Here is a 19,382-nt window from a genome sequence, read left to right on the forward strand (position 1 = left end):
GAGCCGCTGGCTTCTGCTTTTTCCCACAAGATGTTGTGGGCCCATTCCCTGTCTGTCTGCTAGGTCTCCTCATTCATCAGGAAAAGCTGATATTTGCCTACACAGAAGAACCACCCTTTCCATCCACATGCCTTCAGGCACCAGTGGGATGCTAGCAGCGGAAAGGACTTGGCAAAGGGAGGGGACTGTTTTCGGGCTGAGCTTTTCCAACCTGCCTCAGAGACTTGCGGGTGCGAGCGAAGGAGCAGGTTTACAGGTCTTGACCCAGTGCTGTCCCCATCAGCTTGCAACCCAGAGAGGCGCCGCTTGCTGTCAGGAATAAATCTGGGCTGCAAAAAGCTCTGAGAAATGCCTTTTTGCAAAAGCACCAAGGGCTGGCGGCTGCTGCTGCTTAGGGAAGAGGTGTCTGGGGAGAGAGAGACAGATGCTGCAACGTGTTGCAAAGATTAACCTGTTCGTGAATCCAGTGGAGGATCCGAGCAGGGAATTCGCCCGGTAGGGTCCACCAGAGACACTCCACTGGTCGCTCCCGGCCCAGCATGACGCTTGACAACTAACACTCCACCGTCTTGTCGCCTGTCTTTCAACTGGCCTGGTGAGACCGTTTTCCGAAGGTGGGGGAGACCCTGTGCAATGATCCAGTTCAGCCTAGGTAGGTCAGTACCGTTCGCTGCCTTTTACAGAGCCGGGCGGAAATGCAGCAGAGAGACGCTAAGGTCCTGGATCCTTCAGCGAGCTCAGGGGGTGTGATGTCAGTGGAATGAATTACGCCACTTGTTCTAACTTCAGCGGAGTCGGTGCCGTGAGCGACGCCGTGTGTTTCCCCAGGAACGGCGCTGCGCCGATTGGCGATTGGGGCAGCACTTCACAGCGCCCGTGCGGATCCCTGATTCCCAACACTGTGGTCTGGCATGGGGCATTCTGGGTAATTTTCCATGGTCTCATGGGATACTTTCAGAGTAGGCCCAGGGGAATTGTGGGAGAAGAGGCTCAAAGTCCCATGGTTTCCCAAGAGATTTGCTTACGCTAGGACTCAGCAGTGCTCCGCACCAGTGGAAGGACACGTTGGCCACACACCAGGGCCTCAAGGCCTGATTTTCCTAATCAGCACGTGCAGAAAATTGCACACGCAATTGCCTACCTAATTTGCATGCCCCATTCCCATGTCTGCCGGGGCACACCAGGTAAGTGGGCGAGCCGATGATTATTTGTCTTGTGGTGGCACCCAGGGTGTGCTGGGCATTTGCCAAACCCAAGAGCAGATACAGTCACCACCCCAAAGTAGGGGGCAGTCCAGAACCATGAAGGCAGACGGAAGGGATATAACAGACATGCAAAGCGATCAGATGCGTGGCTTATGGCTTAAGATGGTCTAAATGAACTGCCTCCCTGCCCCAAGCCAGCGACGCCTTGCCAGGAGGGTGTTTTCCCTGATATCTGGCTGCCTAGATCTTTCCTTGCTTAATTTGATTTCCTTGCTGTTAATTCAACTACCCTTGCCTCGCCCCCTCCCTTGGGAATCCCACTCCCCCCTCGCAGTCATCACACCCAGCAGCCCAGCGATCTGGCACCATGGTGTTAACCGGGTAACGGCTGCTGGGTGGGAAAAGGGAGTAGCACCATGGGAAGGAAGGACCGGGAAAGCCAGTGTTCCTGAACCTGTTAGGGCAGCGCCCCCTCCCTCCCAGCCAAAGTCCCGAATCCCTGCGACCCCTTGACATTTACTTTATAAGGCAGAGTAAAACATGGCTCAGTGCTACCCCTAGAGACTTGGGCTGTGTGTGTGTTTTGAGGGGCTGATGGAGAATACTGCCCTTGAAGGGCCGGGGTGTGTGGGGGAGTAGGGGTGGGAGGTTTGCTTTGCTTCAGACTGTAATAATATTTTAACAGTGAGGGTAATTAACCGCTGGGCCAGTTTACCAAGGGCCATGGTGGATTCTCCATCACTGACAATGTTTAAATTGCGAGTGCATGGTGCTTTGCTAAAAGCTCGGCTCTAGGAATTATTTGGGGGCGGGTCTCTGGCCTGTGCTAGACAGGAGGTCAGATCAGTGGCTCTGGAACATTTTTCATAGTGGGGGTGCTGAAATCCAGCCCCCTTATCCTGTCGTCCCCCCTCCCCAGAGCTGGGGCCAGGAGCAGGGCTGTGTTTCCAGGATGGCGGGGACCCGGACAGGGGTAAGGAGGCTGAGGCTGGGGCCACAACTGGGGGGCGGGTGCAGGACCAGCAGCGGAGCCTCGGGCACGGGGCAACAGCTGGGACCCCGGGCACGGGGCTGGCAGCAGAGCCCCAGGGGTGGGACCGGGAGCCCCAGGAGAAGGGCTGGCAGCTGGGACCCCATGGCGGGGGGGCGGGCAGAAGTGGAGCCCTGTGTAAAACTTGGGGGTACTGCAGCAACCCCTAGTTCCCGCACCTATGGGTCAGATGAGATGACAATGGTTCCTTCTGGCCTTAGAATCTATGAATCAACATCTCACATCTGTCCTGCTGCCCCCGACTGGTCTTTCAGGGCCCCCCCCCCCCCCCGGCGGCACAACCCTCCAGTGGACAAACAGCTGTCCAGTGGGGAGAACAGTAGCTTGAGGCTCAGGAGACATAGCTACAAATTTCCTGTGTGAAGTTGGGCGAGTGACTTAGCCCACTCTGGGCCTCAGTTCCCCATCTGCAGCAGCGGGAAAGTCTATCCCTGCCTCCCAGGGCTACTGGGAGAGTAAAGGTCTGTTGCTGTTTGGGAGAGGCTCTGCTCCGCTGCTGATGGGGACCGTATGACTACCTGGGGCTGTGATTTGCAAAAGGGAACCAGGGAATTGGAAAATCCCCCACCTTGCTGGGCACAGATCCCTGCTCCTTCTCCCATTCCCGGACTTATGGAGATGGGGCTGTTCAGTCACAGGCTGGCGGGGGCAAGGGGAGGACAGATGCTGCTGCAACCCTCTGCCAATGAGTTCGGTGCTTCGCTCTCACTCGGTGCCAATGTGAATGAGGCTAATCAGCTGATGAAGATGAACACAATAAAATCACAGAAGATCAGGGTTTGAAGGAACCTCAGGAGGTTATCTAGTCCAACCCCCTGCTCAAAGCAGGACCAATCCCCAATTTTTGCCCCAGATCCCTAAATGGCCCCACAATGAACTCACAACCCTGGGTTTAGCAGGCCAATGTTCAAACCACTGAGCTCTCCCTCCCCCCAGCCCATCACCTATCCCCTCTGCATGGCCACCTCGGGTCGTCAGCGGCTTGCTTTTGCAGCACAGCCCACCCCAACCTCCTCATGAGGGCAGAGAAATTCCTCCTCCAGCGGGAGTGTCAGAGTTAGTTAAGCTTTCCTTCCCGAGTAGCAAAGCAAACAAGCCAGTTTCCATGGCAACTCGGGCAAGGATCACTTCAGACAGCAAAACAGGACAAAACTGCAACCTACCGAGCTTGGACATAGAAGGGAGGAGTGAGAGAGAGAGTGGAATTCCTTCAGTGAGAGCAGGAGAGGAAAGCCCATCAGTGTGGGAGGATACTGTAGATTTCAGAGTAGCAGCCGGGTTAGTCTGTATTCGCAAAAAGAACCGGAGGACTTGTGGCACCTTAGAGACTAACCAATTTATTTGAGCATGAGCTTTCGTGAGCTACAGCTCACTTCATCGGATGCCTGTAGCTCACAAAAGCTCATGCTCTAATAAATTGGTTAGTCTCTAAGGTGCTAAAAGTCCTCCTGTTCTTTTTGAAGTGATAATCAAGGTGGCCCATTTCGGACAGTTGACACGAAGGTGTGAGGATACTTAACATGGGGAAATAGATTCAATAAGTGTAATGACCGAGCCATTCCCAGTCTCTGTTCAAACCTAAGTTAATGGTATCTAGTTCGCTTCTCTCTGATAATAGTTTGTCCTCCTAGAGAGTGTTTCCACTCCTAGGGCTTCCCAACACCCTTGTAGGTCAGGGATATAAATTGTTATGAGCTGGGTTGAATTAAAACCCCATTGAGCTTGTTAGGTGTGAACTCAGCCTTCAGTTAACATAACTGGAAACATAACCCCCTTTACCCCCTGCACAAAACAAAGGTGTGTATGACTGTGCCCAGGAGCTTTTCCCTGGGGGGGGGGGTGAGAGAGAGAGAGAGAACACACAGAAACTGACAACAGAGAGAGAGCCAGAGACAAAAAGCTAGAAAGCCAAGCAGTAGCCTGTGAGCAGAGCTCAGTGTGACGCTGGAAGAAGCTAGAGAGAGAGCTTTTGGGTCTGCTGGTTAAAGAGGCTTGGGGCTGTAGGCTTTTGGGTTTTGTCCCTCCTGTATTCAGAGGAGTAGGCCCTAGTACATTCCTTGTACGCAAACAAGATTGCCTCAAAGAAAATAAGACCCCATCACTTTCTTTTTTCATTTCCAGGGCTCCAACATTTGACTAGCCACTCGGATCAAAAAGGGGGGACACTCTTGCAGCATCAGAGGTATCCGAAAGAGTGAGGTGAGTTCCAGCAACCTTGAATGCCGCTGAGCCGGTGAGACACGGGAAATTGCTCTGCCGGGAACACTGCACACCAGTTTAGGAAGGAGGAGGCCACATTCAGTGGAAACTGCAAGGGGGAGAATTTAGGCAGGCAGAATATAATGACCCTTGATTAAATCCAGGCCGGGCACCAGGGTTAACCAAAAGCACAGAATCATAGAAATGTAGAGCCGGAAGTGGGAGAGGCTCTGGAAGGGAGGCTGGTGGGGGAAGGGTGGGAAACAGGGGTGGGCTCCCGGCCAGGCCATGGTGAAGGGAGAAAATAGTGCCCTCGAAAATGTGCCAATGTGTGTGTGTGGGGGGGGGGGGCAGGGAGAGCAGCAGCCCCCTGCCCGGGCACACATGTGCGGCTGCTTGGGAACTCCGGGTGGCAGTGACCGGGCGCTCGGTACCCGCTGTTACTGGGAGCTTAACGCAGCCCGACTCAGAGGCAGTGACTGTAAGACAGCCAATGGCACAGGTCCCGGGCGGGAGCTGGGGCGCAGCCTGGCAGGGTTGGCCTGTGTGTGGGGGGGGCACTAATCGGTGCAAAGGGTCATTTTCTCAGCCTGTCTCTTTCAGGAAGAATTGCCTGGCTTTGGCTCTCACAGCACCCAGCCCTTCCCCGCCGGCACTCAGCAGCGCTGCAGTCCCGGAGGGGCTGGGTACTGCCGCACCTTCCCAAGGACCAGGCCCTGCTCAGGGGAGCAGCGCGCCCCTCTAGGCCCCATGGAGGGTGTCGCACAGGGAGCCACCAGGCTTTCCCTGGAAGCAGCGTCTGGCTTGGCAGCTCATTTCCTAGACACGCTCCTGCAGAAACAGCCCTGGGGAGCCACCTGCTACATTTCACCAACCCATCACAGACCCACCTGCCCAAGCTCCTCTCGCATTGATGCTGCTGGCTGCTCCATTGAGACAGCTACAGCTCCCTGAAACTTTCCTTTGCTGACCCACCCATGGCCTCTCTGGCACGGCACCTCAGTGCTGCACTGGGCCCCTGCATCCTTCTCTCCAGCCACCCAAGCAATCCCTGACCTCAGTTCAAATGCTGGCCCAAGGTTTCTCTGGCCCTGAATCCCCACAGTCCCCTTCCTATCCCTGAGTCTCTCCAGGCTCCACACAGATTCCTCCCTGACCCCACCTTTGCCTCTGTCCTGCCCAGCTGTGGGAGCCGTACCTGAGTTATGTAATTGACCCACTGACACCCGTGACCCCTAGTGAATGGCTCAAAGTGGTGGGTATTTTTCCCAGCGTATACACCAGTAATTGCAGGCAGTGTGTACAAAACACTCGGCTGTGAGCCCAGAGATGCTACTTTGGCAAGAAAGAAAACAATGATAATCATAATTCCACAGCTGGGTTTCTTGAAACCACATTTTAAAGGGCTGGAAATGTACCCTCCAGCAGAGCCTGTGTGACGCGCACCAGGTATCTGCTCCCACACCCAACCCTCAAGGTGGCTGCAAGAGAGAATCTGGGGACAAGGCCTGCCTGCTGGTTCCCATGCAGTGTCACCGACTGTCCCTGGCGGGTGCAAGGCCTGCCTGCTTGGGAGACCCTGAGAGCAGCTGGTGCATGGACTCGCAGCGTTCCTGGGAGACGACAAAGCAGGCGAGTGGGTAAGAGACTCAGGGTATATACCGGACTAGGTGCTGTGTGCTGAGAAAATGCACTGCATCGTACATCCCCTAGACGCTCCAGGGACGGAGCACTTTAGAGGTGCGTTGTGTTATCGCTGACATCAGCTGAGACCTGATGAAGAGCTCCGGGTGGCTCGAAAGCTTGTGTCCAGTAAAAGCTATCACCTCCCCCACCCTGTCTTGCCAACTGACCAGAGTAGGCAGGAGTGGATAAATGCAACACTCCCAAGGCAGCACCTGCGACTGGGCTAAGGAGGAAATACCAGGGGGCTAGTGATCTGTCCCCCTTCCCAGACCTGGCTCTGTGCCACAGCGGAGAAGAATGAGCCCCACCACCTGGGCTTGCATCTCCCACTCAGAAACCGGACATCAGCGGAAGCTGGGGACACTCCAGCACCTCTCAGGATCAGGCCTCATGCCATGGGGAGAGCGTTCACATGGCCTGGTGATTCTGAAGCACTGTAAGTGGGCAGCAGATGTTTGGTGAGGGGCTGAGACCCCAGGGGGCCTTTGCTACCAGTGAGCAGGGCCATTGCTTTGTCAATTAATCTGCCTTTCCAGTTGGATTCAGCAAGGAGCTGGCAATCCCTCTCCTGCCTCCCCTCGCCCGCCCTGAGTTTAGCAGGCAGCTCTCACGCTTGTCCGTCCTCAGGAGGGGGAACGCAAGACAGTCTGGGTTGCCAACGAGTGCCAGAGCGGCTCCACAGAGGCATCAGTCACTGGCACCCGTTGTCTGCACAGGGGCCAAGTGTGTGCTCAGACGAGAAAACAAGCTGGACGTGGCCATCGCCGCAGGACCAGCTGTCGGCGGCTAGCTGTCTTCAAACCAGAGTCACTAGCACTAAAATAACAGCAACAACACTCTGCATCTCTGCAGGCCTGTTTATTTGACAATCTCTACGTGCTTTACAGACATTAGCCCCACCCGCCAGCCCTTCGGGAGGCAGGTGCTTTCTGTTAGCCCTGTACTGCAGATGGGGAAACTGAGGCACAGGAAAGCTAAGTGACTTATACCAGGTCACAAAGTGTTACAGTCGAGGCTAGAATCCAGAAGTCCTGAAGCCCTGTCCTTTTCTCTCACTAACAGGTCACTCTCCTTTCTGGAGTGACACTACCTGATCCTGCCCCTTTGGCTCTCCTTGAATGTATTAGGCCAAAGGAACCAAATTGCTCAGCGGATAATAGCTGAGGGTGGTGCAGAAGAAGCTCATAATCAGCTGATTGTAAGCCACGCTGTGTCCCCCTCTAGTGGTGACTAGGATTCGAATACAAGAGGGTGGGGGTGCTACAAGCCTTTGGGTCCTGCTTTGAGATCCCGCGGTCGCGGGTTCGGTCCCTGCTTAGTGACTCAGCCAGGGGCACAGTGGAACAGGAGCAATATTGATTCTCTGACACTCTTTATACCACACCCTCTTGAGGCCTTCTGAACTCATGACAGTGTCTCAAGTCTAGAAATGCTGTCAGGAGTGAGTCTGAGGACCCGCTGGCGGGGGGAATGGGTTTATGATACTTGTTGGGTGAGGCTGGCACCCCGGCACCCACTGGGGCCCGCTTCGCGTCCGAAGCACTCGCTCCCCCAGATGGAAACATTGGGCGGAAGGGGAGCCGCTCTGGCGCAGCACGGGATGACATTTTGAAATCCACCCGTCGGGATTTGACCTTTAATCCAGAGCAATGTTGACATTTCTAGGATGTCAGAAGAAATCAAGCCTGCTTGACTAAGTGCAGAGTGGGGCAGGGATTGGAGGGGGTTGAAATGGCAGCGTGATGCTACCGGAGATGGGGTTGGGAAGGGGTGTCGCTCCCTGGACGCCTGCATCCACGGGAACTGGGGCTCTCGCCAGCCAGGGGCTGAGTGCTAACCCACACACAGATGCAGCAACCAGCACCACTGCTTATGGCCCATGAGACCCCTGTGCAGCCTGCAGAGGACCGAGAGCCTGATCCTGTGCAGTACTGAGCTCCCCCAGCTCCCACAGGGGTCAGTGGGAGTGGTATTGATTTCATGGGCCTAAATACCTTTGAGGATCTGGGCCTCTCAGGATCAGTCCCTTATATACCCCCTGACACTCGGGCCAGGCTTTAATCTCCTCCCAGTCCATCCCCACACAGATTCGTTTTAGTGGAGGAGGGTTAATTTGCCTCATACCCACCCACTAGACCGAGGTCCTGTTCCCAGTCAAGTCCAATGGCAAAACAGCCCTTGATATCAAGGAGAAAAGTAATGGGTGCTTTAATGCCACACTGGAGGCAGTGTGGCCTAGTGCAGGGAGCCTGGGACTCAGGAGACCTGGGTTCTAATCCTTCCTCTTGCCTGCTGGGTGATCTTGGGCACGTCACTGCCCCGCTCAGTGCCTCAGTTTCCCTATATGCAAAATGGAGAGAATGTTCCTGACCCCCTTTGCAAAGCACTTTGAGATTATGGATGAAAAGAGGTAGGCATTACTAGATTAATGTGCTTCCTGGAGAGTGCTAATTACTCATCCCCTCTCCCCCCCGGCCCATGCTGGTGTAACTCCCATTTCTGTGTTTTATTTCATGGGGTTCAGCCTGTAACCCTTATGGCTGTAATTCCAGCTGCTGTTGCTAGTGGTGCTCCCACAGGGGGCAGTACAGAGCCTGGCGGGAGGGCAGTTGCCATTTCAGCCCCCTAGAGGGAGCGTGGGAAGTTTGTGCCCATGCCCAGTAGCTGTTTGGAAGCTGGAGTGGAAGGCTCCATTAAGGGCAGCATCCCCGCTTGTGCCCACATCTCCCCTTAGTTAGAAGCTGGGAGCTCTGCCGGGGTCAGGTGCAGCCTAGACCTGCAGGGAGGAGGCAGAGCTGCCAGGGGTGACCCAGACTGAGCTGTGGGGTGGATCTCAGTGCAGTTCCCTCTAATTGCACGGGTTAGTTGGATGTTACAGGTCTGCAGCAGGCAGGGCTATGCGAAGGTGTCTGTACAGTCCTTCGTCCCAAGAAGGAAAATAAGTTGTTTTTTATATTGCAGTGGATTAGGGACTGGGAAATTAGCTACTTGCCTGAAAGCGTGGGGCCTTACCCGTGTTAGAAGTCAGTAGGTTTCAGTGGTAACCGTGTAAGTAAGCGGGGCAGTTGTGTTTGTGGGACTGTATCCATTGTGGAAGCACAGAGCATGACCCTGTGCCGTGACTGGTAGAGCAGCTCTCCAGCCCCGCCCTGCAGGGAGAAGATAGAGCTGCTGGGGGTAACCCAGACGGGTCTGTGGGGTGGATCTACCGTTCCGGGCAGTGCCTCATTACAAGGGACGTCTCTTGTCTTTTCATCGCTGTTCCACAAGAACGGGAGTTGCTGAGTGCTACCAAAAGCAGCAAGAAATATCCCTGGTGAAAGTAAGTGAGTCCTGCTTAGTGTTGTTATGAATAGTGGTGATAATAATAATAATATCAGGAGGGGGAGGTGCTAAGAAAACAATCCCTTGTTTTGAAATACAATGTTGGCAAGCCTGGTTGGATCTCCGTACAGGTTCCTGTAATTTTACACCAGTCAGTGGGATCGAGATGGGGAAGACCCCATAAAGGCGTAATCGCAGACTGGAGGCCAGATGTCTTCAGGAGGTGTGTCTGAACCAGAGACTGTGCGTGAGCCTGACAACTGCACGCATTGTCCGGTTTCTCCCTTTCTCGCTGGAAGTTGCGTCTGTGCCCAGTAATATGGATGCTGAAACAACTGAGTATGTAGGACAGCTACATGTTTTATTTTAATTGTCACCATAATACGCAGGGCGAGCCTACGTGAAAGCAGATCTCCAGTTGTCAGAGGTCCCAGCCCCTGCATTGATTTGGGAAGGTAGTCTCTGGATTTGGGGTTTAGGCCCTGTGTTCTGTCCTTCATGTCAGAGGAAAAACAGCACAGCTCTAGTTAGTGATGTTAGTTTACCCAGGGGCCTTTGCAGTTGCGGTGGTGCAATGGCTTATCCGTCGAGTGTTATTTGTAAGAAGGAATTAGAAATTAGTGTCTGTGTGTGTGTGAATCCGATTATAATTTCCACTGTTAGTATTTAAAAGGTGTTTTTAGAAAACCCAGCCGTTGTCCCTCTTGCAAGGATAGGAATTCATGATCTGTGCAAATACTTTGTCAAAGAGAAGAATGCTGCGGCACAGAATTGGCAAGTCAACTGACTTACCTCCCCTCTACCCAGGTTATACTGGGACTTAGTCTCCCAGATTCTTGGTGGTGCTTTGCAGGGCCGGGGCTCTGCAGCCACATCCTCCGGGGAGGGTGGGATCATGCTGCTCCATTATCCCTGCTCCCTGTTTCCCATCGCTGGGATGGAGCAAATGCCCCAGCACTGGCTGTGCGTCCCAGCCTCATCTGCTTGCCCCGGGGGAATTCACACTGGAGTGCATAGGCTCACCCCAAAGGCTTTCTTCCCAAACCACAAATACCGGGATGCCTTGCCACCCACAACACTAACCCCTGTGCCTTCCCCTTTCAATCCCTGCTTCGCTGGAGGAAAACCTCTGGAATGAAATCACTCATGTTGGAATTAACACAGGGCCTGCCCTTTACTGGGATCAATCTCATTTGCCGTAGGCAGGTATTACTGGATAATTCCAGCCCTGGGGTTTTGGCCGTCCCTATGGGCCAGGTTGTGCCTCTCTTAATCACGGTGAGCAGCATCTTGCTCTGTGAGCAGCCCCATTGAGTTCGGCAGGAGAACTGGCAGGGTGAGGCGCTGGTCACTCCAAGTAGCCCTGGCCCTGGATGGGGTAGTGAGGAAAGAACCAACATCCTTATTGATTGAGGCTGAGCTTTGCAAAGGGAGTTAGACACCCAATGAGTTTTCGAGCGACGTAAGCATCCAATGCCCTTAGGCAGCTTTGTAATAATCAGCCTTGATTCTTAGCAGGTCCTCAGAGGAAAGATATCCCTGAGAGAGGAAGGATAGAATATTTCCTCCCCTGAGTCTCTCCAGGGCTGTCACCTGTGCTGTCATGGTGCCCCTGGTGGATCGCTCTTTGCAATGGGTGACGTGGGGCTTTGCTGGCCTTCCCATTCTGCAGAGCACTTTGTAAGAGAAGGGTCTCCACTGCTTGGCTGCTAAGATATTTCCCTCCGCTGGTCCAACACGAAGAGCTCCAGGGGCCACAAGTAACCCATTGGTCACTGCCTCATCAGAGACCACTTACAAACTGGGGCAGGACATTGCAGCCCCACCGAGGTGACCTCGGTGACACACAAGAGTTTAGTCTCCTGAGGCCTGAAATGCTTTAGTTTAACCCAAGTCACTAGGGTCAGTGCAGGAGATACAGAATGAAATCGACGGGGTTGTGGTGGGAGGTCGGGCGAGATGATTTGGCAGTCCCTTCTGCCCTGAAACTCTCTGGAACTGTGACACACACGCTTGGAAACAATAACTACGTAAGTGCTGACAGAAATCTTGACAGCACTTAGGCAGTCAGTGTGCTGCGGCCACTGTTGGTGATGTTGACCAGTATTGTCTCGTTGTTTCCTTGTGCTTCCCTGCCTGTATCCACCTGTTGGCCTTTGCCTTTTACTTAAATTGTAAACTCTTTGAGGCAGGGACTGTCTTTTTGTTCCAATTTTATACAGCCCTAGCCCAGTGGGGACCTGCTCTAGGACTGTGGTTCCTGGGTACTACTGCATTGCAAATAATGAATTATAATAATCAATCATAATAATGGCTGGGTGCTGTTAAGCAGCTGCCAGGTCTCACCCAGAGGTGGCTGCATCTGAGTGGTGGGCAAAGCAACCCTTATGCATGAGTTATATATTAGAATGACAGCCACGCTCTGCACTTCTCAAACATCTTTCCTTCGAGGATCGCACGCTGCCTTACTGTGACAGAATGCCTTCACACCTGGCACACTATTTTGTAATAATCTTTGTACAAAATATGCCTTGTAAGGTATAATTTGAAAACCAATAACTTGCTGATCAGTAATGTCATGGTGAAACTCCGGAGACTTTTAAATAGGGTCATCTGAGCTATTTTATCCAGCGCTCCAAATGGAAAGTGCATGGGGCTCTCCCACCCCAAACAACCAATTCACTAAAAAACTAACTTGGAATAACAACAACAATGGTCTGGCATTCATGGCAACCCTACAGTAAACAAACGAGTGAAGGAACAGCAATCAAGATGCAGGACTAGCTGCCACAGAGCTGTAACAGGGCAGTGGGATTTATTTTACAGACAGAATCAGCATCTCTCTCGCTGATGATTTATAGCCCTGACAGCTCAGGCTTGCTCTGGCTAGAGTGAACCAAACTTATCTGCGTCCATGCCCCTCTCTGTATCAGGAATTCAGTCTTTATCTGGACCAGTGTGGTCCAATGGATAAGGCACTGGCCTGGGAGTCAGGAGGGCTGGGTTCTAGCCCAGTTGTGTTACTAACTGAGTATGTGTCCTTCAGCAAATCAATCTGCCACTCCCGCCTTGTCTCATTAGGCTAGAAACTCTTCAGGGCAGGGACTGGGACTGGCTGTTCCCACTGTCACGCACAGCACCTTACACGAGTAAGTTAGTGTCTCTAGGCACTGATGAAATACTGACAGTGGCAGGAGCCCCCCAGGCAGCTGCTAGGCGCTCAGCTGTCGTGAATGGGGCTGAATAGCCTCGATTCTTCATTTTAACCCGGCGCCTTAAACTTCCCGCAGTGCGTGCCGTGTGGTTGAACTGGCTCAGCCTTTGATTTACTTCTGCAGCAGCTTCCCCAGACAGCTGCCAGGGTTGCCTTTCAGGCGTCCTCAGTCTTTTCTAATCAGCCTCACTTGGTTGGCACATCCGAGGCTTTGCTTGGGAATACAATTCAATTAAGGCTTTCACGCTTTTGAAATGGAAATTCCTCCACGAGCTGACGGGCCTTCCTGCCAGTGGGCTCTGCTGTACCTGACAGCAGCCTCCTGGGAGGTGGGGGGAATAAAGGAAACCCTGTTGGTTTCTTGGGAAGGGGTTGGCCTGTCTCCTTGCAGCTTGACTTTCTGCTCTCCCTTGCCACAGAGCTCCGCTCATCAGCTCCTGAACAATGACACAAGGTCTCCGGCGCATCTGGGAGGTGTCAGAGCAGGGATCTGATCTCTGCTTTCTAAGGGAACTCATGTCACAGCAGTCTCCTTCCCTCTGTCCCTCTGTACATACCGCAAAGGAGGACTAAGCAGAAAGGGTCGGACATCAAGAGCAGATGGATGGCGCTAGCCAAGTTCTTTCCCGCCCCCACCTCCCTGCTGTATATTTCAGTCCTTCCCCCATGTGCCTGATCTCTTTTCAACCACATTTATGGCATTGGCTTTGATGGTCTCTCTCAGCAACTTAACCCCTTGTTTACTTCCTTCTGGTGCTATGGGTCAGCTTCAAATGCCCCACACATCCTTTCCTCCCAGGGTACAGTTCTTTGATAGCTCGGAAATCATCCAGGGTTGTTTTTATGCCCAAACATCCTGCCGCTGGAAAGGGGAGCAAAAGAACTCAGCATCTCCTAGAGAAAGGCGGAGGAGGCGGTTGCGGTTGGTGATTTCTATTCGCTCCTCCTGTGGCTGCATCTAACGCTAAACTGAGCCTTTTCTACTGCGGCCAGGCACCAGGCTGAGAGTTAAAAGGTTTGCTCCCCCCAAACCCTTGAGCTGCCTGGAGGCGGCCGCAGCATTGGTTTGCTTTCCTGCAAACAAAAGGAGTTAGAGGGAGGGAAATGAATACTGGGGCTGCTCATTCCGAGGAGTTATTTTTGGCTAGTTGATCTTCACAGGTAGGCACATCAGGTTAGCTTCAGCTGCTCTGTAGCCGCCCCACTGAGCTGACAGCGCCCAGACTACAGCCCCCTGGGCCTGCATGGCACCCCATTGACTTCAGAGCTCATGGCAGGATCAGGCCCCGGAGTCTTCTGTATCATCCTCTGCCTACCTGGAGCCCCAGTTCGGATCTGATCCGAAGCCCATTGGGAGTCTCTGTGTTGACTCAGGGAGCGGTGTCCTGCTTCAGTGCACTTCCCATGTGGTACTTCAATATAATTGCACCTAGCTCTTACCCAAGGCTTTTCATCCATAGGGCCCAAAGAAGCGCTTTACAAAGCAGGTCAGGATCACGATCCCGGGGGAACTGAGGAACCAGCCTGGGGAAACTGAGGCGCCAGGAGGTGAAGTGACTTTCCCAAGGTCGACCAGTAGCAGAGCTGGCATTAGCATCCAGGTGTCCTGAGTTGTAGGCCAGTGCTCTGTCTTGTAGGCTACCCTGTCTAGTCTTGAAACTCCAGTGCTCTGTTCAAAGTCATTTTAGAATAGCCATGGTCCGTCTACCTGTTAGAGAATTACAGAAATGTGGGGCTGGAAGGGACCTTGAGAGGTCATCTACCCCATGCCGAGCCAGGTTTAAGTAACCCTGGACCAGTGTTTCTCAACAACCAGTCCATGAACTGGCACCGATCCTTGAGATTTTTCTGACACAGTTTAGGAAGGCAGCAAGCTGGTCCCTGGTATCAAAAAGGGTGAGAAACACTGACCAAGACCATCCCTGACAGGTATTTGTCTAACCTCGTCTTTAAAACCACCAACCACAAAGATTCCACATCCCCATTGGTAACCTGTCCCCGTGCTTAGCAATCTTTAGAGTCAGAAAGTTTTTCCTAATACCCAGCTTCAATCTCCCTGCTTGCAAAATAAGCTGCTTCCTTCTTGTCCTGCTCTTGGTGGACATGGGGAACAATGGATTGCCGTTCTAACCCTCACCTCTTCTCGTTGACACAGAAGGAATCGTAACCAGGAGTTGACTCAGCACTTTTGATGCTGTTCTCTTTCTTGCTGAATTTCACTCCATTTGAGCCAGGCAGACGGTTAATGGTTTTGCAGCCAGGTCACCATTTGCAGCCCCGGGCCTGGCCTGATTTCATGCCGGGAATTTAGCATCTCAAGGAAGGGAGCTGTTCACTTTAGCACAGTTGATATCCCCCATCAAGGGTATCCAGTGCACAGAAGGAACAGAGCCAGGATTCTACCCACCATGCTAGCGCTTCCCCCCTCCCCCATCCTTAAACCAATAAGCACAAAAGGGGAAACTTCTCAAGTGTGTTTGACAACCTTAAGGTCCTTGTCAATTCAGGGCATTTGCCTCCATTCCGGGCAGCTGCACCCATGTGAACCCCTAGTGCAGAGAGGCAAAGCTCTTTGCACCGATGCTCACTTTTGCTTGAAACTTGCCACCGCAAGGTGTGTCCTTGGCGGTCCCTCGGCCTCTCCTGTTCTTTGCCTGGGGCACATGCAGTTGTCTCCCGAGGACTGAAATGCTTTAGTTGAACTCAAGTTATTTGGGCTCAGTGCAGAGGGATTTGGGTGCAATGGAACAGCCTTTGCTATGCAAGAGGTCAGCTCTATGCATCTATGAAACAGGGATCAAGTCCCCCTGGTGCAAACGGCAGCTTTGACTGTCTGTGTGAGGGGCTGGCCTCAATGCAGGTGCCACCAGTGGCTGGAATCGGGGCAGATCCCCATTGCAGCTGAGGCCTTGATATCATCCACAGCATGTCCTTCTTGAAAATCACCAGTAAGAAAGCTCCACGGCACCAATTCTACCTTCAATGCCTCCCATCGAGACCCCCTCTCTGGTGCTGCCTCTGATGGATTTCCGCTGCTATAACCACCTGGGGGTAAGCAAGCGATTCCAGTGCAGATTCACAAGCAGGAATAGACTCCAGCTTGCTCTTGCCTGAGCTCTGCCGGGCGAAGGAGCGTAAAAGGCAGGAAAGATCTTATTTATCACTGTGGCCAGCGGGTAGGAGTGACCCTCACTGGGAACAGATCTGTTGGGTAGCATGGGGCCGTTTCTACATCGTCGCTTTTCAAAACAGAACTGCCCTGAAAGCGACAGAGGCAAATGCGTTATGCAACGCGTCTGCTCTGCATCCCCTTGCAGCTCGCGGTCGTAGGTCATGAGTGAGGTGCAAGAGGCAACCGGAGTACAGCAGGGAAGGTTGGAGCCGCTAACGGGGGCGTTCAGAGAGGCTGCAGCGAGGTGGGACTAGACCCAGCTGTAGGATGGAAAGCAGCGAGGGGGTAACGCGGCCCAGGAGAAGAGCAGAGGGTATCGATAGCAGCGCAATAACAGAGGCTGTTGGGCCCTTGCAGCCAGGACATGGCCAGATACGGCAGAAGGGAATGCAGCCTAGCCACGGCCAGAGGTGACCAATCAGGCCAGAAAGTGGCGAAGGTGCAGGCTGGGGACTGTGGAAAAATCCCCATCTCTGAGAGCCGTCTGCTCTCCCGATATCTGCGGCGGTATTAATTAGATAATGCGAGAGCGAAGCAGGCCATTAGCAATCAATTACAACAAAGCGCTGGCAATAAATGCAGATAATTAGGCTCCCAAAAAGTAATTACGTTTGTTCCACTCCAGTGAACTTTTTATTTTAATAGTAATTAACTCCGGCTGGGGGCAGGGAGGGGAGGTTTTCATGACCTGCTGCGACCAGCCCAGTCTGCATGAAAAATGGAGGGTGTCTTCTTCCAGCTATGGACTTTCCCTGCTCTCCTTGAAACTTTTATATGCTGGAGGCCGCTCCAAACAGATCTTTTTTGGGTCACATTTTCCAGATAGGCGTCACCTAGGACGTGGAACCCGAGGATTTACCACAGATCATCATCATGCTCTTTTGCCCGGTCAAACCATCCCTGAAGTTTCCTAAAGCCTCGTGGGATAATTTGCTTGGAGACATGGGCGGCAGCTTTCGTTGCCACTGAACATGGCCAAATGAGGCATCTCAAGCCGCAGAGGGTGCTGCTAATGAGAATGCCATCAGCTGATTTATCCCTTTGACTAGAGGAACTTCTATGACCCTGTAGCATGAGTCCACAGAGCAGCTGTCTGTGCCCCTGGACCTGTTCTCCAAGAGGAAATGTTTGTAAACTACATTAATTTTTCAGGCTCGCCTGAGGAGCCAGTTGGCCTTTTGTTCACTCGTGCATTACTCAAACCACAATCAGCCCTATGACTGAGTGACAGCAACCTCTCTGTCTCTGTTTAAAAGAAACTCCACATCAAAGGGTATCCATCCAAGCCAAGGAAGGCCTTCGTATATATTTGAAAACACAATAACATAGGAATTATGAAACATACAGGCTTCAAAGCAGCAACATCCCTTCCCCTGCCTACGAAACATCATGTGACCAATACAGCTTAACCGTCCCACCAAGAGACTTGAGTGAATTTGGTGTTGATGAAACGTGGTGGATTGACAGCTTTGGGCCAGTTCTGCACTAGAGATCTGAGCCATTGGTAATCTGACTGGTACCATTGCATTTAGGGTAAATTGGCTGAAATTGGCAACAAGGGGCCAGTCGCCGTGAGGGGTGCGGCTGGTAAAGGTGGATTGCAAAGTCTCATTACAGTTGAGAGTGATTAGAGTAAACTTCAGAGGATGCACACAGCCACCTCTGATGTAAGACCTTTTTCAACTGTACATTCATAATAAGTCTCCCTTAACTCATGTGTTCAGTTTCTGTTACTTGAAAACGTGGTGTTAAAGTATAAATATTGTAGCCAGTTACTTCATTCTATCATTCATTTATTGTGTGTTGTGTGATGTTAAGTTTACCTAACATACCATGTAATATATAATCATTGTATGTTGAATAGACTGAAGTGGTAGGATTATAGGCCTATAAGATTGATCAGTAATTAGAAGGGATAAATATGTATTAGGTATCTAAGTAAATAGGGCTGAAATGTGAGGCCTACAGGCTGAGGCCTGTATGATTTTAGCTTAGCCATACTAGGCCTTAGAATTAAGAAATGCTTGACATAAATGACCAAAGAATAACCCGATGCCATAAGATTACAGGGGAAAAATGTACCAATGGGTGATATTGCGAAAAATTAGCCGTAAGATTCATTTTAGATCACAAAATGCCCGAGAGGTACCTTTTTTCTAACACATGCCTTACCCGCAGGATGCAGGTTGTGCATCAGTACTAACGAGAATAAAAGGAACTACACACAACCTATGAGAAATGCGGTACCCCAATATTCTTGGAGACACAATATGAATGAGGAAAAAGAGGGTTGACACTTTCACACACAGGCATAGTCAGAATCACATTGAAAAAGAGGGTGCCCAGATTGGGAAAATTGAGTTCCCTATGGGAAAATTCCAACAGGAACCATCCCTCTCCTGATGATCAATTAATGAGAGATCCATCAGACCGTAAGACTATCTAGGAGGATGTGAGTATGACTGTAGCTATAATTTGTGCGTGGATATGTGTAGGATTTATCTATACTTGGATAGTCATAACTTTGCTGGTAATTTAATAAAATTTAGAAAGGCTGTTAGACATTGTTCTTGTGACTGTCTGTGTTGCTTTCCTTGTTCCTAGAGGCTCTAGATCTGAAACAAGTGGCAGAGGTAACTTTCATTCTGTTGAGACTGAGACCGTAGCCAGTGGTGTAAAACGACATTATTAAATCCACTTTAACTAAAATAAAAGGTCACAATATCCCTGCATTCTGGTCTTAAACAATGGGAATCAAGCAGCATGGATACAATGCATCAGAAGAGAAGAAAGCATGCCATATAAAGAGGTGTGACCAAAGCATTTCTGGATCTCGCATCTATGGAATGCAGGTAGGAAGGACTCTTGGTCTCTTGACCCCTTCAGTATTTCTGTTCTTCAAAACAAGCACAAGGAATTATCACGTAGAGTTTACTAAGGGCCACGTTCTTAGTTGGTATAAACTGGGGCAGCTTCATTCTTCACCTCAATCGAGCTACACCATTTTACACCAACTAAGAATCTGGCCCTAGAAACATTGTTCTGATTCTCCACCCACACTGTTCAGTGTTAGTCAGAACTGGAACCTGGAAGAAAGAAGAACATAAACTTTCCATGCTCGTTCATTTCTAGGAACATTTTAGTCTAGTCGATGAAATACCAGACACCCTTTTTGTGCTAACTGTTATGGCTTTTCATGATTAAAATGATCACCCCTTCCTGCTAGATACTGAAAGCATAAATTTCTTCCACTTATGCCTCTGAGAAGATTTAGAACATTGCTCTGCTGTGTCTGCAGGATAATTATTATGATTAAAACACATATATAACACTGTAAATAGCTAGCGTCAAGTAGGTTCCTCTCCAGTCTTCAGCATTCTGATGCCAAACTGATTATCCTTTAAATTACATGTGGTATATAACCGAATTCTGAATCCACTCCCAGATCTCGATTGTGTCAATATTCCTGTCTAGATTTCCTTGCCATTCTTTATTTCTGTGCTTTGGAAAATAAGACTATAGTACTGTGCA

General features: G+C 51.4%; 1 long non-coding RNA gene across 2 annotated transcripts in view; it reads left to right on the plus strand.

Annotated features, from left to right (window-relative positions):
• Nucleotides 1-18,529, plus strand: part of LOC311511056 — a 34,978-nt gene extending 16,449 nt beyond the window's left edge. For both annotated transcript variants that reach the window (XR_014709193.1, XR_014709194.1), the window contains exons 3-4: nt 4,378-4,455; nt 16,674-18,529. This is a non-coding gene — a long non-coding RNA (uncharacterized lncRNA). The remainder of the gene's footprint in view (nt 1-4,377; nt 4,456-16,673) is intronic.
• Nucleotides 18,530-19,382: the final 853 nt, after the last annotated feature.

Source organism: Lepidochelys olivacea (genome assembly GCF_965140295.1).
Source record: "Lepidochelys olivacea isolate rLepOli2 genome assembly, chromosome: 21".
Taxonomy (NCBI): domain Eukaryota; kingdom Metazoa; phylum Chordata; order Testudines; family Cheloniidae; genus Lepidochelys; species Lepidochelys olivacea.